A 25,749-nucleotide genomic window follows, 5' to 3' on the forward strand; every position below is an offset into this window, starting at 1 on the left:
TGGGGGGAGTGGGGAGCGGAGAGAGGTGGCCCCTGACCCAGTTCCTCTGTCTATGCCAGCCTCCCAGGACTGTATCATCCCGTCCCACCCTCGGTCACAGACCCTAACGACTTCCAGGCCCCTTCTGAAGAGGGTCTACAGGAAATTCCGCTGCCCGCCCACGCTGCTGCTAAACTAAGGGAACTCTGGGACTGTCACAGGCCTTCCCCACACTAAGGGTCACTTCCACCCCTGCCAGCTGGCCCTTGCAGCACAGGAAGGAAGGGCAGAGGTGACCTTTCTTTTTCAATTCTCCTCCCTCTTGGGTGGTTCCCTCCTTCCCCTAAGGGACGACCCTCTGAGACGAACCTCTGCGGGGGAGCAGAGCCATGGCAGGGCTTTATCAGGGGTCCCTCCTCAGTCCTCTCTTTCCCTTCTGCTCTCACTGTCTCCAAGCCAGTGTGGGGCCTTGACCTCCTCCCAGGGTAAGGTCTGCCCTACCTTGTGTCTTCACTCTGGAGTCTCAAAACCTAAACGTTTGGGTGCTGGGTGCCCTAGTTCCACTGGGACAACCTCCCTCTGAGACAGAAACGGGTCATGGCCTGCTGCCACATGTGGGAGAGTCACCGTGCAACAGAGACTCTAGGGACTTTATCAACATATTGTCCCTACACGGGGACCCATACCGCCAGTCGTGCGAAGACAGAAAGATAAGCGTGGGCTGTGGAAAAGTGGAGCCTGTGCTCCATGAATATGCAACTCTAGGCTTCGGAGCTTAGCATATTTCATTCTGTTGCAAGTTGAAACGTGTAGGTATATCTCCTTGGCCCAACTCAAAAGGTAGATGTTTTCTGCCTTCTGCGAGTACAGACACTTGGCAGCCAGCTTTCTCTGAACGTTCGTCTGGAAAAGAATCTCCGCTTGTTGTGAGTAGTTAAGTTTATTCAACATATAAATCTCTTAAAACCCATGCACTTAAATGCTTGCGGTTGTGTGGGATATTATCAGTGTCAGGGATGGGCGAAGTTGAAGGCATTTTGGGTCAGTCTACTTTCTTTAAATCTTCTCCAAACATTTTAGGTTTGGCAAAACCTGAATTGCATTTTTGCCAAACCCCTGTGCCTGTAATTTGTAAACCCCTGTGTATTTTCAGGGAAATGTAGTCCATATGTTTCTGATTGATTTACACTTAACTCATCTAAACGTTGTTTTGCTAGTGTTATTTGATGTCCGAAGGGTCTCAGAGCCTGTTTACATCTGTCTAAGCTGCGCTTTTCCCCCCTGAGACTCGGGAAGATCTGTTTTGCCAAGAGTAAACTCAGTTGAAGTTTAGTTTACTAAGCACCGCCCCTCCCTGCCCCCACTTCCCACGTTCGTTCGGATGGGACTTGGGTTGAATCCGAACTAAAGAGCTGAGGAAGTTGCATGGGGCTTTGAAGTTGACCAAACACTCTCCACCACCACACTTCACTAAGGGGAATCAGCCCAAAGCCTCCCCACTGGGGATTGTGACCCATAACACTGGCACAGAGACCAGCCCCCAGGCCAGGCCAACTTCCCAGCCTGGACTTGTCCCCAGCGGCACTGGCACTTAGCAGCAACCAGCCAACCACCCCACCTTGACAGTCCCTTCCAGTAGGACATGTTCATCCAGGTTTTATGGGGAGGAAAGCACAGACTTTGAATAAAAGCCATCAGCCCTCTTGCGAGGTCTGCAATAATGATCTTGTAGAGAAAGACTGTGGTTTTAGAACAAAATAAACAAAAGAAATCCTCAGCTAGGGCCCCACATCACCGAACCTTAATTTTAGATAGTCTGCATTTGCCTTGCAAATGAGTCCAAAAATTACCAACCCACAAACATTTAAAGCAATCTTGCCCACTGCCAGAGAGAGTACGCGGGGCAGAAGGAATGAGCCTGGCCCCTTCTGCTCTGCTCAGCGGAAGTGGGAAAAGGGTGTTGTTGGAACTTAGCTGGTGCCCCGCAATTTTGGAAACATGATAACTAGAAATGGAGACGTACTCATTGCGACCATATGATTCATCCTTGAGGGAAATGGTGCTTTATTTCGGAGGAAGCACTTTAATGGGCATTGAGGCATGTTCAAGTAAAGTCTATTTGGACTGGAGAGACTCCAGACAAAGAGGAGCTAGGTGGCTTGTAAAATAAGGCGAGGGGTTGTCTTCTCTGCACGCAGAGCTGCCGTTGACTTGGAGATCAGCCTAAGATGTCTCTACCTCTTGTTTTACCCTGCAAGGTATGGGCAACCTAGATTCTAATCAAGGGACACAGTCAGAGCATTTAATTGGGGGAAAATTAGGCTAGCCCCTGAAATGTGGGGCAAGTTAGAAGACAAGAACAAAGATAGCTGGGACTCTCTCTCACCAGGGTTTAAGCTTTCTGTTTCTATGTTGTACTTCCCTTCTGCTATCTTTAAGCTTCAGATAATCTTGATATTATAGGTTGGTCTTGATTATGTTCTGGGGGAGTAGGTGAGGGGCCTGTGCCTACGCCATGAGGGAGACAGAGGAGACTGAGAGAGAATGGAACAATGTGACAAGTGACAGATAGGCCTGACCTCTGGAACATGGACACGTTCCTCGGGGATTCTCAGAAATACCTGGGATCAGGTAGACATACTGAAGACAGGCTTTCCTGAAGCCTCCTGGCATGACAGCTGAGTTGGGAAGAATTTTCCCCATCTGGAGAACTTGGGGACACCAGCCTCATATCAGTGTTAACTCTGGTGGGTGGGCCAGTGGCAATATTTGCAAGTCCACATGGGATACCAAAGGTGCTGTTCCAAGGTCCCCCATATGGGGTCCATGCAGGTTGGCGTCCCACGGCGTCAGGATCAGACATTTCTCCTGCCTCCCTGGGCCATCAGTGTGCGTATCTGGACCGCATGGTATCTCCCTTGCCCCACCTTCTAGTTTCACTGAACCGTGTTTTAGTGGGAAGTCATCAAGCTACACTGAAGACTGAGAAATGCGTGTACTCTAAGCATGTTGTGAGCCACAATTTATCATTTTGCAAAGTCTCCTTCTCGTGGTGCTCTAAGAAGAAACCCATCCCTGCTGCTCACCGGCAGTATGGCTTTAGGCCAGTCCCTTCACTTCTCTGACACTCCATCTCCTCCTTTGTAAAGCAAAGATCATAATTCGCTTCCTTCGGGATTGTTGTCACACACTTGATAACATGTTGTTATTACAGGAATTCTTACAGAGTAATTCTTATCACACATTATTGCCTAAATCCATGGCTGGTGTCTAGTTCTTCTGCATCAACTTTGTCCTTCCTCTCTGGCTCTAATTTGTTTAATCTCAGAGAGTGCTGATCCTTGAAAGGTCATCTGGAACACTGGTTCTCAAACCTGGCTGCACATGAGTCACCTGCAGAGCTTTATAAGGCATTTAAAGGAGATGCTGAGGAATCCGTGTTTCTAAGTTGCTTTCCTAGTGGTTTGGCTTTGTCCACAGATGGGGGTTTGAGTTACCCCTTGCCTAGATTCTTCCTCTGCCATTAGGCAAGAATTTCCTTTCTGCTATTCCAGGCAGGTGGAAACCTGCCCTGTGTTGGACTTTAACAAGCAGGACTCCATACCCCCCTGGGGACCCCTTGCAGTGTCTGATATCCTTTCACGGCGCCTTTTCCCTGTTGCATTCTCGGCTTATTTCTCCAAAGATCTTGATTTAGCTTGTGACTACCGTCCAGCCATTGTCTTTGTCTCCCAGTCTGGTTACTCTCCCTGTCTTCTCCCTTGGGAGGCGGGTTCAGACATTTGTCTCCTTATTTTCTGAGGCTAGAGTTTTGCTAGACCCTTTACTCCAGCTCTTCCTTTCTTTCCCGCACTTTCTCCCGTCTGGAGTTTTGGTTTATTTTTCTTCCTGCCTAACTACTTCTAATATACTAAGTCAATAAACAGATTCTCTGTGGTTACATATGGCAAACAGCTGAAATTTACAGTTGAGAGTAAAATTTCCTCATTTGGGAAAAAAAAAAAATCATTTCACAGATTTAGAAAGTGGTCATTCTGATCTCCAGGGCAAATAAAAGTGTTTTATAACCTTCCACAAAAGCTTATGCCTTGATTAAATTTTATTATGAATTATTAATTAAACCAAGAAAACACAGAGGCCTAAACCTTTGCTTCAATTTGCTCCAGATTGAGACACAAACCAAAGGCGACAAGAAACCCTGAAGGGGAGGTTTAATGATAGGCAACACATATAAAACTATCTGCACACTTTCATCTGCCAAGGGCTCCAAACCAGCCATGCAAACGAGCCCCTGCGCCTGGGCCTGAATGCAGGCCAGCAATGAACCTGGAAGAAACGGGAAGTCTTCAGCCTCTCTCTCCTGGATGCTGTGTTTGGGTTTCGTGGGGGCATTGTGACTTTGAGGACACATCAGCTATTTGTCTCATGAGCAGCTGTGGTTAGGTGGGGAGTGGTAGAAAACAGGGTGGAAAAGCAGCCCGGTGCCTTGGAAGCTGAACCAGAGGTCAGGAGAAGCGGGCCACCGTGGTCATGGCTGAGTGACTGACTCAAGCAGGGCCACCCAATACAGTTGTTCAGGTTGCCTGGGAGCAGGGGCAGGTGAGTACAGAAATCCAGCTCATGTTCACCTGACTAGGCCTTGCTGCCTGCTGTAGGGCTGCAGCCACTAGGGGGAAAGAGCATCTTCTTCCGACTTGAACAGGAGAGTCACATACTGGTCAGGTCTTGCTTGGAGGCCAATTGCGTATGTAGGGGGTGGGTAGGAGGAATGGGCCTGCATTCTCCCGAAAGGAACATCTTTTGTTTGAGAACACAGAGGGGTTGTCTGGGCAAGTGGTAGCCTAGAATTCAATGCACAGATGCTGGGGGTGCAAATACGGAAAAGACCCTGTCTTCAAAGAGCTCACAGTAACTTGGGGAAGCAGACAATATAAACAGAGTATTACAACACAGTGGTGGCAAACGAGATACAAGATGTCTATACATCCAGGTGCCCACCCAGCTGAAATTGGACAGGAGAGAACTGGGGAGGCTTTCTTGAGGGTGATGTCTAAATGAGTCACGAGGAGTGGAAAGGGGTCGGGAATGAGGGAGCGGAGAGTGGGAAGGTACTGAAGACAAAGGGAACTACATGATCAACTAGCGGGGGATGAAAGGAGGTCTACCTGATTGGAAGAAAGAGGGGCTCTTAGAGAAGACATGGAGACCTTGTGGGGTTCCCCACCCATGTCTGGTTGTGGCTCAAGCCATTTTCAAATATGTGCATTTATTCAAATATAAAGGAATTGGTGATGACTATTCCCTTTCCCCACTGGCCAAAATTGGAGGGCTTGGGCCCTCACCAATTTCCCAACACAGTGCTTGGCACTTGACGTGCTCCGGGACTAGCTTCTTCTCCTTCCCTACTTCTCTGGCCCGTTCATTTTCAACATGGAAACAGGGATAAAAGACGTATATCTGTGCGTCTTTTACAACATCCAAAAAAAGAACAGATACAGGATGTGAAGGGTAACGTCCTGGCCCTTTGGCAATGGGCAGCACCTATGATTCTGTGTCCCTGCTTCTGAGTTGGTTCTAAGAGCATACTGAAGTCGTGCTCCAGCAGGAAGCCGGCTTCCCTGGAGTAATCACTCAGAGAAGAGGCGAGGAGAGCTCTTCAACTGCCCAAGAAGCCAGGTTTGCATTATCTGGTTATCTTCCGGAGTTCACCACCTCTCTCTGGGATTATCCAGGCCCCCCGTCCTGCCTCCCCAAGAAGATCCTGCATGGGGACCGTGTGGCATTTATTTGGCTCTTACTTATATTGAATTCGGTGCTCATGGAAAGTGGCACTGCTTCCTAGCATGACATCACATAAATAAGTTTGAAGATACTGCTTAATAAGAACCCTATAACGAATTGTAGAAAGAATTGAAGGATGCTGTTTCCTCTCTAATATCTGCCATGAATCATTGCTCAGAGGGAAGGCACAGAACAGAGGCACCCAGGGACAGCACTCTGGCCCCCGGGGTGCAGAAGAGGGCCTTCCTGATAGGGCATACGTTACCTTTCTCCCCCGGCTTTGGTCTGAGGCTGGCAGAGAGGGAGGTGGCTGTGAGGCCGTCTGATGAGTAGGCTAGCCTGTCTGATGGACTGGCTAGTCTTTGCTGGCATCCAGTTTTGTAATCTACTCTCCTGAATAAATCCATCTGACCGTTGCCTCCAGTCAATTAACCACATCTAGTAAATGCTTACTGTGGGGCCAGCCTACTGGGGGCAGCTCTGAAAGAAGTAGACTATTCTGTCTCCACAAAGGATTTACCTCAACCCCGTGGGACTTCTCTTTCCTGAAAAAGATCATACTCTTTCCCTGGCCTCTTCTGCAACCAAAAGGAAACTAAGGCACAATATTCTTAGTTAATTTGGAGTTTCTTGAGGGAGAAAATGTTCTTGGAAAAACAATGCCTTATTCCTTTCTTTAGAAAATTCTTTCCTGGAATACAGCTCAATTATGAGTCCCCTAAAGGCCCCCAACGTGTTTTTGTGGGTTTTTTTGTTCTTTTTTTTTTTTTTTTTTTTTTTTTTTGTTAAAAGAGATGGTGTCAGGCCAGGCCTTTAGGGAAGTTGAAGAAGACTTTTGTTTGCTGTGCATTGCTTTCCTAATGGAGCCCCTTCTCCAGAGCTGGCGTGTGAAGGAGGGGTGGGGCTGCCTCAGTATCTGACCCCAAGTGAGTTTGTCTGAAGAAGATGTCCTGCTGTTCCCCGGCAGTATATTATGGAAGCCAAAGAGCTGCCCTTGGAAGGTAGACGAGTGGGACGGGGGGACAACAGGTGGGCCTCACTTCTTGGTAACGAGTGGATAATAAACGCTGTGTCCATACCCCAGGCAAAGCGCTCAGAGGTCCTCCCAGGGGGGCTGCTTTCTGAGGGGATGCTCTTCCAGTGCTCCCCAGCCACCCGGTAGAGCCAGCTGCTAGCAGATGGAAGGGGTTGGAGGATGCAGGGAAGTGACCAGGGAATAAGAGAAGCGTGCTCAGGGAATGAGAGGAATTTAGGCTGAGAAGCGGGTGGAGGGAGAGTGCAAGTGAGGGAGATGGGGAGAAGGGTACCTCCCTGTTTGATTCAGGTCCTTGAACTGTCTCAGTGAGGGTTTCAGAGATTATTTGCTTCAACCCTTGAGTTCAGAGTTGAGGAGACTGAGGTCCGGAGGAGTTTTAACTGGCCTTTGGTCACATGGTGAGTGTGCAGCTCAGCAGCATCCAAGATCTGAGCTGTAGTTCCTGGTTTTATCTTTGCTGGTGACAGTTGAGGTTCCTTTAGCTTGTCCCTCTGAGATAGAGGAAGAGCCATGAGAAAACCATTGACCTTGGAGTCAGGTGACCTTGGTGGCGGGGTCTAATTGCCCAGGTCCCACTTGGACAACATATTTCCCCGGGCTTTCCAGACAAGGGCAGAGCACCACCCCCTTGCTCTCAAGCTGGTGACCTGTAAGAATTGGCAGCAAGAGAAGGCTCGGGGCTGATTTGGAGCCCTCTGGTGTGTTTCTCCCTTCCAACTTTTGGAGGTGGCAGTTACTGGGCAACATGACCCTTGAGGAGGAGATAAACTGCTTCAGATAGGAAGGCTTTATCTTTGAGGTTATTGCAAATGTGCCTGACTCCTTAATCTAGTTCTGTCCAGATCTGAACTGGTAGCCAGATAAACTGCCGGCTGCCTGATTTCTTGTATTTATCAAGTCTAAACAATTATCAGAAGGCAATTATCCCCTGGGAGGCCAGTGGCTCAAGAGATAAGCAGCACCCCGCAGGTCTGGTTTCTGACCCGGATCCATAACTTGTCACTCAATGCCCTGTGCAGATTTTCTCCTCTTTCCCACAGTCCTAAATTTTAAAGGAGGCTTGATGTTCTGACGCGTCTGTTTTGGTGTTTCCTTGCCCATAGCTGAAAATAAAGTCCGATGGTTCTTATAGGGAGATAAATCCTTTTTAAAGGCCCTTTTGTTATCACCGTGGAGTTTGTGAGCACTAGAAGTGGGTTTTAAGGGACCCTTGAGACCTTAGATCAGAGTCTGCTGTATCTGGAAGGGACCAAGTGACCACTTTGCACAGCCCCTTCATGGTGTCGGTGAGGAAGCCCAAACAGAGGGATTCGGTGTGTTGTGAAAGGAGGGTGCTCTTTGGAGTTAAACTGAGGTGGGTCTGAAGCTTGCCTTTGACACTGGCCAGCTGCCTGACCTTGGGTAACCTCTCGGAGGTTCTATCATGTGGAAATAGTAATCTGAGCCTCACAGCATTGTTGTGAGAGGTAAAAACTGTTTGCCCCTGGTCGAGGTCACACATATAACTGGGGGCAGAGCCAGTGTCAGAACCCCAGGATCCTGGCTCCCAGATCTCTCTTCTTTCCATTACATTGTGGAATCTTCTTCTCTGGAGGTCTGCAACTTGCCATTAAATTAAAAGTAAAGCTTCTTCTTTGTCCCGCCCAAAATTCTAGTTCAGTGTTTCTCAGACGGCTCCTCCAGATGGTCTGAGGCTCAGTTCTGCTTAGGACTCATGTTTATACGATGACAGCATCTATATTTTTTCTGGATGAATTAATAATCGACTTGCCATTGTATTTAGGAAAAACCAGACATCACCTCATGGACGTCTCACTGAAAGGCGTCATTTATTCCACTTATTCTGGCAAATTTTCTACTTAGTTTTGGTGGCAGCAGGAACAGGGGTCTTGGGAAGCTTTTTGCGCAGCCTAAGGTTGTTACTCGTCCTCAGGATGACAGGCCTAATCCAAAGTCGGGTGGCCTGAGTCTAAGGTCCTAGGAGCTCTCGTCAGGGCGTTGTCTGCGCCTCGGACACTAGGTGGCGCCACAGGAACATCCTCGCGGCTCGAGGAGCGGTGGCAGGTGGAGAGGACTCGCCGCTGAGCCACGGAATTCTCGGGCTTTCCACTCGGGGCTGGGGTTCCGGCTGGCCACCTCTCGCCACCCTGTCCTCCCATCAAAAGCACGGCTTCCCTCTGGGGAAAGCCCTGGTGTTGTCTGGCGATGGGAGTCATACCCCCATTTGGTTTTAGGATTCACCAGTTCAGCATTTTAAACCCCAAAGGACGAAGCGTGTTTGTTCCTCTTCGCTGCCCCCGCCCCCTGTGTTAGTAAAGATTCATTTGCCTTGAGTGGCATCATTCCAGGGGTTTGGGGTGCTAACTATAGCTCCCTTTTTTTCTCTTTTGAAAGGCTGCAGACGTCATACACGGTACGCTTGCATGATGGACGCCTCCGAGCCGGCCTAGAGAGATTGTCGCGGGGGCTGTGGGGCCGCAGGGAGTTTAGGTGCCCGGCTCAGGTGTCACGACGCTATTCAGCCAGGTGCGAACCGACTGGCCTCTCCTCCGGCCCTGCGCCGCGGGCGCCCCCTGGAGGCGGTCGGGGGAGCGGGGATCGGCGCGCCTCCCGCAGCCCAGGGGTCCCCGCCCCTCTTCTTTTCGGTGCCCCTCAGGATCCCGCAGAGATTCCCAGCAGCCTCTCAAATCGCAATAAAGTTTCCCTACTTCAAAGTCAGTTGCTGTTCTCTCACGTCCACATCACCATTTACACCTGGCCAATTTCCTCTGCTCCATCCAGACAAATGGCTTCTTGGCCCCCACTGGGTCACCCCCCTCACTCCTCCAGTTCGGCTCCTTTCTCCAAGGTCCCTTGGTTGGTCTTGCCCCTCAGGCCCTGGTTTAGGCCGGATCCGGGGTCCCTCCCCACACCAAGGCTTCCCGCCGCCTCCCCATTCTGGAGAGTCAAGAATGGAGCCAAGTTTTGTCCCTTTCCTTCCTTAGTGCTGTATGCACACTTCAGGTATTATGCTTTTCCTGTTTACCAGGGCTGTCAGATTTGTGAATAAAGGCAGCTTTTTTTTCTGCCCCAGAAGTTGCCTTTTGACTAGGAAGTATTGTGTCCTGGGAGTGCAGGCCTGGGAAGTTGATGGAAACTTCAACTACATTAGCCTCAGCTGTGAGAATAAAGAGACACTAGACAGAGCATCAAGAGTCCCAGGGGAAGGAGAAGGGAGAGGGAGGACCAGGAAGGGTTACAAGAACCAGGGGCCCCATGTTTGCAGACCTGGGGTGGAGGAATCCTGCCTCTGACATCTGTGACCTCTGGGACTGTGACCTCAAGCAATTCAGGTTGCTTCGCTTCTTGAGCCTCAGTTCCCTCTTCTGTAAAATGGGAATACTACTACCTACCTCATAGGGTTGTGGTGAAGATTATTAACTCATGTTATGAAGTGCCCTCCTGGCAAATAGAGAAGGCTAATATATGACAGCTGTTCACGTGATCCAATCTAAGCCACTGCTCTAATCTTTCACCTTGCTGATTACAGACATCTAAAAGTACCAGCTTTTCTCACTGTGGGATTAGGAGAAAGTTCCCTGAGTTACTAGTATTCTCCTTCATTTTATGGGGCTACAATGTCCTCTTCTCATTAGAAAGGAAGAGAGGGTAAATGGCTTATTTTCTTCTCCTGGGACTCTTTTTTTTTTTTTTAATATTTATTTTTAGAGCACATGCATGAGCATGCAGGGGGAGGGGCAAAGGGAGAGGAGAAAGACAATCCCAAGCAGGTTCCGTGCTGCCAGCTCAGAGCCCCACTAGGGGTTCCATCTCACAAACCGTGAGATCACGAGCTGAGCTGAAATCAAGAGTCAGATGCTTAACTTCCTGAGCCATCCGGCACTCCTCTCCTAGGAGTTTGGAGGAGAGCGTTTCATGATGTAGCCAGTCACTGGGGATAAATAAACAGGGTAATGTGGGGTTTGTCAGCTTCCTCCCCTATTCAAGGGGAATCTCACACAGGCCCCTTCCGTCAAGAAACATTGCTGTAACATCTTGTTGGAATAGACCTGTGCATGGCAGCATGCCCATCTCTGGTTTTGGTGGAAGTCAGCAGGCTTGTAAAGATTTCTGAATGGGAGACTGTGTCAGCCATCCCTTTGACTAAAACCCAAGCCAGACATTCCTTCGCCTCTAAATACCTCTTGCTACCGAAAATCTAAAAACAGTCTTATCTAAATGCCTTGTTTTGTTGTGTAGAGATGGTCATGTGCTGTTAAAGAACAACTACCCCTGAGGCACCTGGGTGGCTCAGTCAGTTAAGGGTCCCACTTTGGCTCAGGTCGTGATCTCATGGTTCGTGAGTTCGAGCTTCCATCGGGCTCTGTGCTGACAGCTCAGAGCCTGGAACCCGCTTCGGATTCTGTGTCTCCCTCTCTCTCTGCCCGTCCCTTGCTCACGCTCTCTCTCTCTGTCAAAAATAAACGTTAAAAATAAAATAATGACTACCCTTATCTTTTTTCTTCCTATTTTATTGAGATGCGATTGATATATAACATTGTGTTAGCTTAAGTTGTATACTACCCTCGTGTTGAGTTTGAAACATTAACACGTCGGCACCTTGCATGTGAATAATGCTGTCTATGTTTTTATCTTACTGATACTATGGGGCTGACAAGCACATACCTTTCACTCTGTAGATGAGGAAACTGAGACACAGAAAGAGGAAACTGATCATCCACTTGTTCCCAGTCCTGGTCCAGTATGCCCACAGGCATCTGAAGGTCTCTGAAGGTCTCACCAGCCTCTGTGGTTGGTCACCTCATCCTTCCATGGGCAGAGTGAGTGGACTCGGATTCCCGCTGTGATCCTGTCTGGAAGGAGACAAACCCTTCATCCAGCTCAGGGCCAGGAGTGCATTGCAGCGCTGAGGACCATATGAGACAGTGAACAGGAGAGGCCCAGACTTGCTGCTCTTGCCTCAGTACCCCCCCACGGTGGTCCTGGGCCCGCGGCAGAGAACTGAGCTTGTCTGGTAGTAAATACTGTGAATTGGCCGATGCAGCTAGCCATCCTCTAGTACGAATGACTCAGTTTATTAATGCTCTGCGCAAGATGGCTCCTTCACTTGCCAGCAGCCTTAAGCAGTATTTCATTAAAACTGGCTTAATTATTTTTAAAAGACGGCCCAATTAAAAGCTATACATACTTTGTATGTGTGTGTTTATATATAGAGCTGTATATATAATATATATTTCTAAGCGTGTGTATGTGTTATATATATATACTTAGCAATTTAATTACATGGCATAAATTGTTGGAAAAATACCCGGGAGCTGGCCCCCTTTCTGTTGCTAGATTCAGACTAGAGGCCACCCTGTGAGGGGGTGGCGTTGGTGGCTTCTCAATGACTCCACAGTGGAAGTCCCAGCTGCGCAGAGCCCTGCCCCAGCGTCAGGGCCCCAAAGCTTTGGGAGAGGCAGGTTCTGACCTCTGCTGTCCTCTTGGGATGCTCCTTTCCTGTCCCAACAGCACGGAGGGGCTTGAGCTGGGGAATGCTGGGGGAAGGTGTCCTTGCCAAAAGAGACATGGAGTTGGGGCTTTTGTTTCTGGAGCTGGCTGTCGAGCTCTCCTAATGAGCAAATATGTTCTCTTTAAGGAAACAAACAAACAAAGCAAAAACACTAATTCATCTGGATTTTATTCATTTGTTTTAAATACAAACAAACAAAAGGAGAGGGGAGAAGTGGTTATTTCTGCACCAACTATTTCAAATGCAAGTTCCTCTGTCGCTCGGGGTGTTTGGATGGTGCTTGTCACCATAGGACCCACAGGGCTAGTTCCAGCCGTTATTCGGTAAGGCTTTTTTTCTTTCCAAAATTCCCAGCGTTCCTTTAAGGCCCATTTAGCTGCGGGTTTTGTTTATTCTCCCGGCAATCAGCATTTAAAATAAGACAAACAAGCATTTTTTCCTGGGCTGTGAATCCCTGCTGGCCTGCCTCCACCCGCACACCTGAAGCCAATGTGTCCAATTGAATTTCTTCGTAACCCGCATCCCCTTCGGAGACCTGCCCCCCTCCGTATACCAACGTGGAAATAGAGAACTTAAGCAGGGCAAATGTAATTTTAAGAATTGCTAATGATGCTGGAAATCTGCAATGCAATTAGCATCATTGGATTTGTCGCTCCTCCGCTCCTCCGAAGGCACGGTCCTCGTCATACCGCTGTGGCAGCGGCGCCTCCGCGTGGGCCTGGGCGCCCCGGGTATGCTGGCAGCGCTTGTGCACCAAAATATGAACATTTGGTTAGGCTTCCTCTCTTTCTCTCTCTCAGCGACTGACTTCTTTGTCTCTTTCCCTGGTTGCAGGGGGATGGATTGTTTTCCATTGGTTATATCCTTAGCATTCAGTCCTCAGGGGACTCACTCTATTTTCTAAGTAAGTGGGACCCCCACTTTGTGACCTCATTTTGCCCTCTTGGATTTTAGGGCTTCCCTTCACCAGCATTCCCCCTATGCTGGAACCCCAGTAATTCTTGGTGCCTCAGCAGTGGTGAAAGCCGCCCCCCCCACCATTACTCACCCTACGTTATACTTTCCTTTCTATACTTTCCTTTCTCTCTCTCTCTTTTATCTTCTCTAACTTCCATTTCTTTACTACCCTCCATGGCTCAGAAGTAGTATGAAGGAGCGTTAAAAATAGGGAGATGGAGGGAGCCAGAGGGAGAGAGAGAGTGAGAAAGCAGAAAAAGAGAAAATGAATTATTGGATTCAAAATAAACCTTTACTTTTTCATAGGCGAATTATTTTTGCTCCTTGAAAAAACTAACATGGGCCAGGCACGGAAAACCATGTGATAGCTGGGTAAGCCGTTGCAGAATCCAGAAGATGATCTTGAGGTGTCTGTTCAGTTTAGCAAAGGTTTCTACTCTGGGGATCCTCTTTCAGATCCAGGGGCCCAAATCAGAAGCTTGTAGAGGGGAGCTATTCTTCCAAGATTCCAGATGTGTCTGCGAGACAACACGTTATGGGGCAAATTGATTTCACCCTTGGGAAACTGGAGATTTTTCAAAGTTATGTCTGCAAAGCCAGCTAATGCATTTCCCCATTAGTGCATTAAAGTGTGCCCTTATTAATTCAAACATAAAGGCAACAAAATAAGCTGTTAAATTTAAAATATAATACATATATAATGAGGAGAATGTGTGAAAGCCTTATTCAAATGAAAATACAGGAGTGTTTGAACTACTGAGGTATCTTTTGTATTGAATTATGAGCATATGTAATAGATTTAATTATTAATTTCCCCATTGTTCTATGCACACAGACAGGGTTCAAGGCACAGTCATTCTCTGGCTTTCATAGATCTAATTTGTATAATTATTGCCTGAATAAAGAATCGCTCCAATTCCGAGCTCTCTTTCTTTCTTCCCCCCCTTCTAAATACTATTTCAATGCTGCATTCCAAAAGGGGAACACCTGCCACTTCTTCAAAGTCAGCTGATCATTTGGAATGATGGACGGCGCTGTTGCCGATGACGTCCCCTTTCAAGTCTCTTTGTCTAAGTGAATTATCGTGCATCCTTTTAATTTTATTGAACAAATTACATTTGTCAAGGTCTATCTTTGTAAATAAATGATAACTAGAGACACATGGATGCGTATTTCTGCTGTTCAAGGGCTCTTGTTCCATTTCTGGAAGCCAGATGAACATGGAACAAAGGAGAAACTTTCCTCTAAAAGCAATTATCTTTCTGCATTCCCATCAGTATAATTATATTGCAGGGAATTTTAAGAAGCTGTAGAAGTAGAATTGAATGCTTAAAACTGTGTTTGCTGAATTGCTATGCAAAAGTTGAGCAGGCTGTATTGCATCACACTAAATAGTCTCGCTCTCTCCTGGCCACATTTCTCGGAGTTGAGAGTGTGCCTGAAGGATGGAGACTGTGGGAGGGGTAGGGAGGAGGAGGAGGAGGAGGAGGAGGAGGGCCATATTTAGGGGTTCATGTGTTTCTTGAAAGGAATATTTAATGACATTTCTGAAAGCCGAGGCTGTTAGCAAAGTGACTAGGGATATGTACCATAAAACTACCCATTTCCAGACTATTTGGAAAGCTTCTGACTTGCATACTGCTCTCTGCCCGGAACAGAAACTTACTAGCTTATTAACAAATCCGTGAATGGTGGTGGAATAAGGAGGGGATTGTTCATGACATCATGGCAGCAGCAATTGCACTGCCCCCAAGAGCAAGGAGACAGCTGGTTCAGGGAGATGATGAATGTGGTTTGTGTGGCTACTGTGTCAACATTACGTGGCATCAAGGATCGTTTCTTTATCATCGGCTCTCCCCCACATTAGTGAAGTAAATTGTATTGTCTTGTCACCGATAGCTGTCAATAGTCTCATCCCTCCTTCTTCCCAACTTTTACCAAACCACCTGATGGACGTTTGGGGAGTGGTGGGGAAGCACCGGTGAGAAATGACGATTGAAAATGACCGAATCCTCGTTCGCTTAGTACTGGCTGGTATACTTACTAGACACTTGATGGGATTCCACTATGGTCTAGAGATCCTGAGAAAAAGAAACCTAGAAGCAAGGATGACTTTGTATCTTCAAAGAGAGATGGGCAAAAGAGTGAATTAAAAGCCAGGAAATAACATTCCTGGTTCACAAGAGCCCATGTGGAGCAGTGTAAGGAGCAAGGTCCCAGAGGTCAGAATCAGGGGCTGCCACTTGGCCTCCTGAAACTATAAAATGAGGACCAGATGATCAAATAGCTTATGTTCAGGTTCTGGGTCCAGGATCATGAATCCTAATAGATGGGGCATTAATCTCCATAGGAAAATGGTAGAGGGAAGAGCTAACCCCTGGGGTTGAGTTGCTGGAGCTTTATGAATGTGCTAAAGAGAAAAAATGATTTGTTCTCTTAAGAAAATTAGTCCAGTGCTTTCTAGCTCCAATTTCTGTGGCTGAGGCTTGGTGATAAGCAAGGGCTGAAACCCAAGGGGTCATGGTCAGAAAGCGGTAGGTCTATAAAATAGGTTTAAAAGCATACCTCGGAAATCTCTGTTGTTGAAAAGACTCTTCTCTCTAGAGAAAGTGGCTGATGTGATTTGTTTAATTCAGATCATCTCCCTAAGCAGGCAGTGAAGGGGACGAGCAGAGAGGGCCAGCATGTCCGGCTTAGTATTGAATTCAGTTCCCCCCAAAAGTGGCAGCACTATAACTGGTGCTAGGAATAGAAATTCCCAAAGGCATGATCCCTGTTATCAGGACCAGGTTGTCTGAGTCGGGTGGGGAGGCCAGGTAGGAGCTTCAGGGATTATAGGACAGAGTGATGAGGGTCATGACAAGGCTCTCCTGAGAGTGGAGGCTGATATAGGAGCACAGGAGGAGCACCTAACTCAGTCTGGAGGTCTGGGGAAGTCAGGGAAGGCCATGAAGGGAAGGGAGGCTTGAGTGGACATTGTTAGATAAAAGTGGGGTAGAGGAATGGTAACAGGGAAGGATATGTGAGGACCAATGACAACCACATTCGGGAAGCTACTAATCTTTCAAGCTGGCCAAGGAGAAGGGTACATGTGGGTGAGGGGAAAAGAATGAGGCCGAGGAAGTCACTGTGCGCCAGACGAGGAAGGGTCTTCCTGGGGGCCTCGCCAGGAAGCTTGAACTTTATGACCCACATTATGGACAAGTTTAATGAAGGAGTCTGACAGATGACTGACACATTCAAGGGCAAGCTTTAGAGGGTCATTTAGGGGGCCCAGTACAAAAAAAAAGTAGGGCTCCCTATTCAAAAACAGGAAAAAAATTGCTGTTAATGGTACTTAAAAAAAGAAAAGAGCTTTTTCCCTTTATTTGGTAGTCTCAACCTGTCATGGTGTTTTTTTTTTAAACTTGCTATTTAATATCACCTTTGTGAGGCACAGGGATATCCATGGGGCAAGTGTAGACCCTCACAGAATCCTGGGGCCCTACCCCAAGACTTGGGACATGCGTGGTCACTAGCTGCTGGGATCCCACTCCCAGAAGCTGCTGGACTAATGGGCTGTGCCCCAGCTCCAGGCAGAGTCAGGCATCTCTACTTCCCAGAGGCCAGATGCCCCCCACCTCGGCAGGCAGTTGCCCCCCAAAAGGGTATCACAATGTCTGTGTCAGGATGCACTAGTTGCAAGGCTTGCCTGCAGAAAGTCCCTGCCAAATGCACTGTCAGCCTAGGGTGGAGGCAGCCATCATCATGCCCACCCCCAGGCATTGTGAGGGCTGCTCACCCAACCCTGACCTCTCACACCTGTGACCAGCCCCCTGCTGCTGGTGGAGTTGGCAGTGGTCACTGGAAGGGGTTAAGGAGGCGGGAGGCTGGGTAGGGCCTATGGTGCCAGGACACAGGTAAGTGGGTGGCTGAGAAACTGTCCCAGGAGGTAGGAGGTGGTGGAAGGTGTGACCCATATAAGCCAAGGCCCTAAGTCCTCAGCACACAGGTCATTGTCTCATGGACTTTACTTCCAAAACACTAAATTATTAAGAATTTCAAGACGGAAGTGTGCTTGGGTGTCTCGGTCAGTTAAGTGTCCGACTTCGGCTCAGGTCGTGATCTTGCAGTTCGTGAATTCAAGCCTCATGTTGGGGCACTGACAGTGCAGTGATTCTCTTTCTCTCCCTCTCTCCCTCTCTGTCCCTCCACACTTGTGCGCTCTCTCTCTCTCTCTCTCTCTCTCTCTCTCTCTCTCTCTCTCTCTCAAAATAATAGATAAATAAACTTTTAAAAATACATAAAAAAGAATTTCAAGATGGCAACCATGGTGCATTAGACCTCAAGTATGGGGTCTTTCTGAGCATGAGGTCCTGGGCAGTTGCAGTGGTTACTTACCCATGATGCTTATTGGCAGCAGGAGGCCATAGGGGAGCCAGGCTCAAGGCAGGGAGTCCATCAGGAAGGGACAGGAGCTATCTGGGTGATGACTCATGTAGCTAAGGCAGGGGTGGTGGGACTGGGGAGGACGTGAGTCAGTGGGATATAAGGTAACTTCCAGTTTGCTAGTGTGGGCAACTGCTACTTTCTTAAGAAATACCTTCACAGGAATTTTATCATTCAATGTGCAAAATAGTCCTGCGGAATACATATTTTTGTTACTTCCATTTTACGGTGAGGAAATGGCTCTGAGAAGTGAGGTAATTTATTCAAGTTCATCCAGTCAGAAGACTTGGGACTCAACCCAAGGCATTTTATCTCAATTGCATGCTTTATCCACTATGACGTTTGGCCTCTCTGCTGCTCTTGATGGCTCTGGCCTAGTTCGTTCGTTCGTTCGTTCGTTCATTCATTCATTCCTTGAGCAAATACCTATATGCCAGGTGCTCACCTTGGTACTGGAGATACATTTGTAAGCAAGCCAGACAAGGCCTCTGCTCTCACGGAGGGCACATTCTAGCAGGGCCCAGGTGCCAAATTTAATCAGCGATTCCCATAGGGCTTAAGGGCTGGTGGAAGCCATTATTTATTTTTCTCTTCTGTTTTTTGTCCCAGTTTGTAATGAATTAGAGTTTGATTAGCTGCAACAGAGCAATCATGACGACAGGGAGAGGAATAGTGTCCTTTCGACCACCCTTATCCAAAAGCTGTGTGTAATTAGAAAAATCAAACCCTCCTTCTCATATTCTCTACCTGGGCTGGCAGAGGTCCGTTTATTCCGTAGATAAGTAATTATGTTATTTTGTTCTTTCATTAAAAAATATATTATCTGTTTCAAAGAATGGTGTGAATCTCAGACTAGGAGACTGGATACTCCTGATGAAGGATAAATTTCAGAGTATTAAGTTGTTGCCGAGCCAACAGCAACGGTTCTGAATGCTGTTCAGATGACTCAACAGTATGGGTCAGGAAGGCACTTAGCTGGCTGATGACTCAGCCTCTCCCCGTGTCTTGTACCACAGAAGACTGTCAGGAAGGCCTGTGTCAAATGGCGTTAGGATGAACCAGTTTTCCCCCTTGATGCACAGCCCCTGAACTTGAATGGCTGCCAGATGGCATGGGTGCTAGAACATGAGCATTTAGGGTATGATGCAATCACAGGAAGTTTGGAGACTGAAATCCTTTTAAAGGCAATGCTATGTTTGATAGGAAACCGCATTATAAAAAGACTAATCACCAAGTGAGTAGTCATGGGGAACTAAAATCATTCTAGCAGGAGAACCTCCTGGGCCTGGTGATGTCTCTATGGCCTGCCTTGTGTCAGAGATTCTGGCGGAATGTAACATGAGCCCGTGACACCAGCAGGCCCGAACCAGGCTATGCATTGGTCTCAGCATGGTCCTTAGCTTCTGAGCAAACGGCCAAGAGGGGACTGGAAGAATCAGTATGGGTCCTAGAAGGTCTGGTTCAGAGAGGGCCTGGAGACAGTAGCGACTCAAGAAGGCTGATTCGAGCCAACGGGCGTCAGGGGATCTGGAGACCATCCTGGTGCCGATCGCACGTCCCGTGGGGACATCATCATCATTCCGGGCCCGATGTGGCCGCCGTTTTTTACAGGAGGCCCTCTCGTTATGTGTTTGCTGTGTGAGGTGTGACTCCTCCTGATGGCCTTCCCTTTCCAGCCCTGGGGCGTTGCGTTGCCCTGTTGTCACAGTCCCTCTCCATAGTAACAGACGCTTCCACTGAGTTAACACCTCAACCCATTAAGCTTAAGTGCTTTTCAAAACATTTTATTATTGGCTGAGTGTTTGTGAAGCAGCTTACCTTGGACTCCCATCGGCTTCAAGAGGTTTTGTGCCGTCTTGTATTCCAGAGGAGCTGTGGCACAAGCCCAGCACATTCTAGCGTGTGTAACTCCGCCCCTCCCTTCCCTCTCTCTCCAAAGAGCGTGATGCCACTCTTGGGAAGGCCACAAAGAATTTTGATTTCGTCCTTTATACCACTGCCTGGCCAATTTAAACAGGGACATTATCCCCTTTAAAAAAGTGTTTTGGGGGCACCTGGGTGGCTCAGTCGGTTAAGCGTCCGGCTTCAGTTCAGGTCATGATCTCACAGTCCATGGGTTTGAAACCCCGCATCGGGATCTGTTCTGACCGTTCAGAGCCTGGAGCCTGCTTCAGATTCTGTGTCTCCCTCTCTCTCCCTGCCCCTTCCCCGCTTTTGCTCTGTCTCTCTCTCTCAAAAATAAATAAACATTAAAAAGAAATTTAAAAATGTTTTAGGGGTGCTTGGGTGGCTCAGTTGGTCAAGTGTCTGACTTTTTTTTTTTAAATTTTTTTTTAATGTTTACTTATTTTTGAGAGAGACAGAGACAGAATGTGAGTAGGTTGGGGGAGACAGAGAGGGAGACACAGAAGCAGAAGCAGGCTCCAGGCTCCGGGCTGTCAGCACAGAGCCTGATGCGGGGCTCAAACTCACGAGCTGTGAGATCATGACCTGAGCTGCAGTCGGACGCTCAACTGACCGAGCCACCCAGGTGCCCTAAGTGTCTGACTCTTGATTTTGGCTCCAGTCATGATCCCCTGGTTCTTGAGTTAGAGCCCTGCCTTCAGCTCCACGCTGACAGTTTGGAGTCTACTTGGGATTCTCTCTCTCTGCCCCTCCTCCTCTCCCTCTCTCTCAAAATAAAATAAATAAATTTAAAAAATGTTTTTAATTGTATGTTACATGGATGGAATCTGCCCACCAGAGTCAGGCAATGAGCACGTGACTACACGAGTGAAGCTTTCTGTGCTGATCTATCGAGTGAGAAACCTCGTGGACCATGTTCTCTGCATCCCTTCTGAGACCCTTCCTGATATCAAAGGCTTTAACTTCTGTTGGCAGCCAGACACCTCTGTGTGCATTCCTGCTGCAATCACGATGTGATAGTTTGGCCATCCCAAGGAAATAATATTCCTTGGAATATTATAAATAATAATATTTATTAACATCTTGCAAAACTTACTTAAGTAGCCACACCAGTCTTTATTATGTAAGTGTAGTGTTATGTAAGAGCCAAGAATCTTGAGCAAAGTTGACCCATTCATGATGTATCTTCAGAGACCCATTTCAATTTGTGCACACGGGTAAGGGGTGGGGGTAATAAATATCAGAAGGTCATGGTCTGCAATAGATATAACAAATAAGGTACTGACTGTAACAGAACCACGACATGTTTCTGTCCCTGACGTAGGATTTGCAATATAATTTGCATGCCATGAATTCAATAGGTAGGTTATGCAAAGACTTGAAAAAAGAGCTCTCAAGCCACGGTGTATTTTGGCAGATAAATTCCAGCCATGAGATTTTGATTTCAGGCCCTTGTAAGAGGATTTCAGGGGCAGCATCTAGTCTTGAGGCAGGTAGATAATGGTGAGATGGCTAATCATGAATAATTTTAAAATCAATCCCTGGCTAAGTGTGGTGAGCTGAAAATCACCTCCCGGCTTTGGGCTGCAGGGGGCGCTGAAGCCATCGTGGGCACACAGTAGGAAACAGAAGAAGCAAAGCTCTCTGCATTCCTTCCTCCAATCCCATGCCTGCCCTTCAATCGCTCTGAGACGGAAGATGTCTTTTCCTGAAGTTTCCTGGAGCCGCGGAGAGCCCCACATCTGGAGGGTCTCTGAACTGGAGTGTGATGAGAAAACCCAGGTCAGGAGGAGCTGGCAAGGCGGGAAGAGCGGTTCCAGCCACAAGACTGGAGGAGGGGTGTTGGGCCACAGGTGTGCCTCCACCTTTGTGATGGGAGATGGTGGGCAAGGCAGTGTTTGCATTTTGCCAATCAGACACGCTTCTGAAAACCCTCCCCCTCCCCCACCCCGTGACCCCCTATCCTCAAGTATGGCCTTGATTGGGTGAACCTAAAATATTCCCATGGTATATTGATGACAGCTAAATTGTCATGGCACACCTTCATGTTTATTTTGAGCACTGCTTTTCAGCCATCCCACAGATTCTCTGTATTTGTGGCACAATGTTTTTTTGTTTTTTTTGTTTTAATGTTTATTTATTTATTTTTTTAGAGAACAGAGGAAGTACAGAGGGAGAGGGAGAAAGAGAGAATCTCAAGCAGGTTCTGCTGCTCAGAGTGGAGAAGTCCTATGCGTGGCTCAAACTCAGAAAGCATCAGATCATGACCTGAGCCAAAATCAAGAGTCGGACGCATCATCGACTGAGCCACTCGGGTGCCCCAAAAAAGAAGCTTAATTTGCTCTCCTTATTTCTTTTGCTTCAAAGTTTATTTATTTTAAGAGGGTGGGGAGGGGACAGAGAAAGAGGGAAAGAGGGAGAGAGAATCTCAAGCAGGCTCTGCTTTGTCAGCACAGAGCCTGACATGGGGCTCGAACCCATGAACCCATGAGATAGAAACCTGAGCCGAAATCAAGAGTCGCCTGAGCCACCCAGGCGCCTGTATGGCACGTTTCTTTTTCACCCCCGAGCACCAGGCCACGCACCTGTTTTCACTCTCAGGTCTTCTTTGTGTCTTGTCTTTACTCACAAGTGATGATGATGATGATAGCAGCTGACATTTATATAACGCTAGGGGCTTTTCGAACATTAACTTGTTTAATCTTCATAAAACCCCTTTTAGGTTGGTACTATTATTATTATTCCCCTTTTGCAGATGAGGAAAATGAGGCACAGAAGTTAAGTCACGTAAGATCACATTCTGGTAAGTAGTGGAGCCAAGGATTCATGTCCTTTCTCGCTGGCTTTGCCATCTGTGCTCTTAACCACTTGGCATCTTAACCACTCCTGCATCTTGAATGGTGTAGGAGCATGCATCAACACTGTCATTCAGAGCACCCAAAAAGGCTGTGGAAATGTGTGCCTTCCCATGCTTGTATGGGTGCCTTCAGACATTTATTGACCACCTACCCCCTACCCGACCACCACGCTGGGGATAAGACCAAGACAGACATGAGCTTATAGTCTTTTTGAAGTCGACACATTACACAAGAATCACAGTGATCTGTAATGAAGCGTATGCTGGACAAAGTTTAAAAGAACAGTAGTCACCTTTATTGAGCATTTTGCGACGTATTGCTAGCCACTGTTCTTGGGGCTTTGATGGGTTTCCTCATTTAATTCTTTCATGCAAGCACAGTTTTTATCCCCGTTTTACAGATGAGGAAACGGAGGTAAAGCAAGGTTGTGTAATTGCTGAGCGATACAGCTATTTAACGGCGGAGCCAAGACCATGGGAGAACACATTTGGAAGGTAAACCTAGCTTGAAAATTAGGGACTTTAGTTCCAATCAACTGGCAAGTGGTACTCATTGAAATAACCAGATATGAAAGGTTCTTCATTCATTTTGCCATTCAAAAGCTTTTATCCAGCATCTTGGATATGCAAAACATCCAAGGAGGGGGTGGTGGCCTGTGGTGGGTGGATACAAATGTGGATAAGGTAGAGTGTTTACATTTGCAATTAAGAAAATACGATTCAGTGGCCAATCCGATATTAAGTATTTAAGGTATAAGGATAAAAATTGCTCCTTGGTCTCAAATTGATGAGCATTCGGATAGAGTGAAGGCAGGCATGTTGGCTCATGTTTATACATGCACACACAGCATGACGGAATGAAGAGTGTGGATGAGAAGGGAGGAAGCTGTACCTATGGCCCAGGTTTTTGCACTGGAACTCCAACTATGTAGCTTCTAGAACATTAGACACAAAGGCCCGGAACCCTCACTGTATAGATGGAAGTTGTCAGAAGCCAGAGAAATGTTTGCAAACTGACAAATACTGCTTCAAGTGTCCCTTTCAGCCCCTAAGACTGTATGAATCGTAACCTGTAAATGATTGTTAATTTTTCCGTACATAAACAGGATACTTGTCAAGGCTTTGCCAATCTGCAATTTGGGGAACACAGTACTACGAAGTCTTCCCAGAGTCAGTGAGAGGAACTTCAAAGGAAGATGGGAAAGCCCAGAAAACATGAAGGAAGTGCTCCTGGGGGTATCTTGGGTTGGAGCTTGGAGGTGACGGAGAAGAGAATTGTGGGACTGCTGGAAGCCATTGTTGGCTGGAATGAAGGAAGGCTATAGGTAATAGTGTGGGGCCAAATGGTAGCATTTGGGACGTCTGGGAAAGAAGAATATGACCAGGAGGAATGTTTTCCCAGGTTTAAACTGTTTTCCTATTCATTACCATAATGCCTACGTCAATTACCTGCATAAAGTGCCTTGGGCCGTCTGTACAATGTTTGGTTGCTTTGGGTAACCGGGAGGGGAGTGTCTAATACCAAGTTTTAGAAACTACGGTAGAGGACGAGGCCTCCAAAGCCTCCTACTTGGAGCAGAAGTTTTATAATCTACTTGCACAACTAACCTTTAACATTCATCTGGAGCCTTTATATCTTTCTTCTTCGAGAACCCTCTTTAAGTTGGGCCCTGCTCACCAGCTGGAGTTGGGGGCAAGAATGCAGAAAGGAGTGAGAGTTTCCTATTTTCTTTAGAGAGCGACTTATATCCTGAGCACTACCAGTGGTGGAGACGGACAGAAAGAGGAAGACACAGGAGAAGGAAGGCAAAGGCACATATGGAGGGCACCACCCGGTAACTCCACTCCGGTTCCTGTGAGCTGTTTCCTTGGCTGATGCTGCGTTAAGAGCTACGTGGATTCATTTATTACGGTCCTTTTGTTTGTCATTCAAGCGTGTACGTGATTTTTTTTCTTGTGTTCTTTTTTTTTTTTTTTTAGCGTTTATTTATTTTTGAGAGACAAGAGTGTGAGTGGGGGAGGAGCAGACAGAGAGGGAGACACAGAATCCGAAGCAGGCTCCAGGCTCTGATTTGTCAGCACGGAGCCTGACGTGGGGCTCGAACTCACGAACCATGAGATCATGATCTGAGCTGAAGTCGGATGCTTAACCAACAGAGCCACCCAGATGCCGCTCTTGTGTTCTTCTTTCAGCCCCAAAGCAACCAAGCACAGTCAATAAGCAGCTACCAAGGGTGGGGTGAGGGGAATGTCCTACCAATCATCTGTCTTAAGGATGCCATCTTGGCAAGACTGTCCTGTCTGTGCCAGTCAGGGAGGAATAAAGGCAGACCATCGCATACATTAGATTTAGAGGCATTCTGAGGGAACTTAGGAGAGGGTGGATTCTTCTGGAGAACTTTGCCTCAAGCCCTGAATGCAGTCTCTCAAGAGCAGAACATGGATATTTCCTCAGACAGCCAGAGCATTTTTGTGTTATCTTAATAGTACATAAAAGCTATTTGCTGTAATAAAAATTACACCAGGCTTGGCATCTGAAGACTCAGGTTCTGAGATCTGGCTCTTTTACTTCCTAGCTACGGCCAAGTTGCCTCTTTCAGAGCAAAGTAATGAAGGGCAAATGAGAAGCGTTATGACAACACATTGTAAACTGTAAAGTTGTGCAAATATTAGTTAGTTTGTTATTGTTACCTAGCAATACGCAGGGATTGTCCTCGTCTAGGTTCTAGTTAAGTAGCCAGGGTCTGTGTAACCAAGTGCTTGGCAGTTTCCATTATAACTGAAGGGTGAAATTAGATGATAATACGGGTTTCATTTTGAAGACGTAGAAGAAACCACAGGTAAACCGCATACCGTTTTCCTGAACAGTTGCTTTGGGTGGTAACTACGAATTCCTTCTCGCCAGGGATTGGGTGAGGAGGATTGTGTTTAATACCAAGGATTGTATTTAACTCCCCCACACCCCACCTCAGCATTTTGTCTTGGGTGTTGCTGAAGGCTTGGCACCCTTAACAGCTCCTTCCCTTCCCAGCCATAGCTGCTGCTGCTTCTTCGTCGTCTTCTTTCTTTTTATTTCTTCTACTTTCTTCTTTTAAGTAGGCTCCACTCCCAGTGCAGAGCCCAATGCATGGCTCAAACTCACGACCCTGAGATCATGACCTGAGCTGAAATCAAGAGTCGGCTGCTTCGCTGGCTGAGCCACCCAGGCATTCGAGCCATAGCTGCTCTGCTTCTTAAGCATCTCCCCTCCTTAGTGAGTGATCTTTCTCGCCCATCTTCCAAACCTGATCCCAC

General features: G+C 47.4%; 1 long non-coding RNA gene across 2 annotated transcripts; it reads left to right on the forward strand.

Moving 5' to 3' along the window:
- The first annotated feature begins 731 nt into the window (after positions 1-731).
- LOC147578147 (uncharacterized) lies at positions 732-24,384 on the forward strand. 2 transcript variants are annotated; one of them, XR_015254844.1, is made up of 5 exons: positions 732-909; positions 21,752-21,913; positions 22,354-22,401; positions 22,857-22,950; positions 23,562-24,384. It is a non-coding gene; the product is annotated as an uncharacterized LOC147578147 (long non-coding RNA). The 2 variants fall into 2 exon arrangements; XR_015254845.1 differs by lacking the exon at positions 22,354-22,401.
- Positions 24,385-25,749: the final 1,365 nt, after the last annotated feature.

The sequence above is a fragment of the Puma concolor genome, chromosome C1, assembly GCF_028749965.1.
Source record: "Puma concolor isolate L17-30 chromosome C1, mPumCon1.1.hap2, whole genome shotgun sequence".
Classification (NCBI taxonomy): domain Eukaryota; kingdom Metazoa; phylum Chordata; class Mammalia; order Carnivora; family Felidae; genus Puma; species Puma concolor.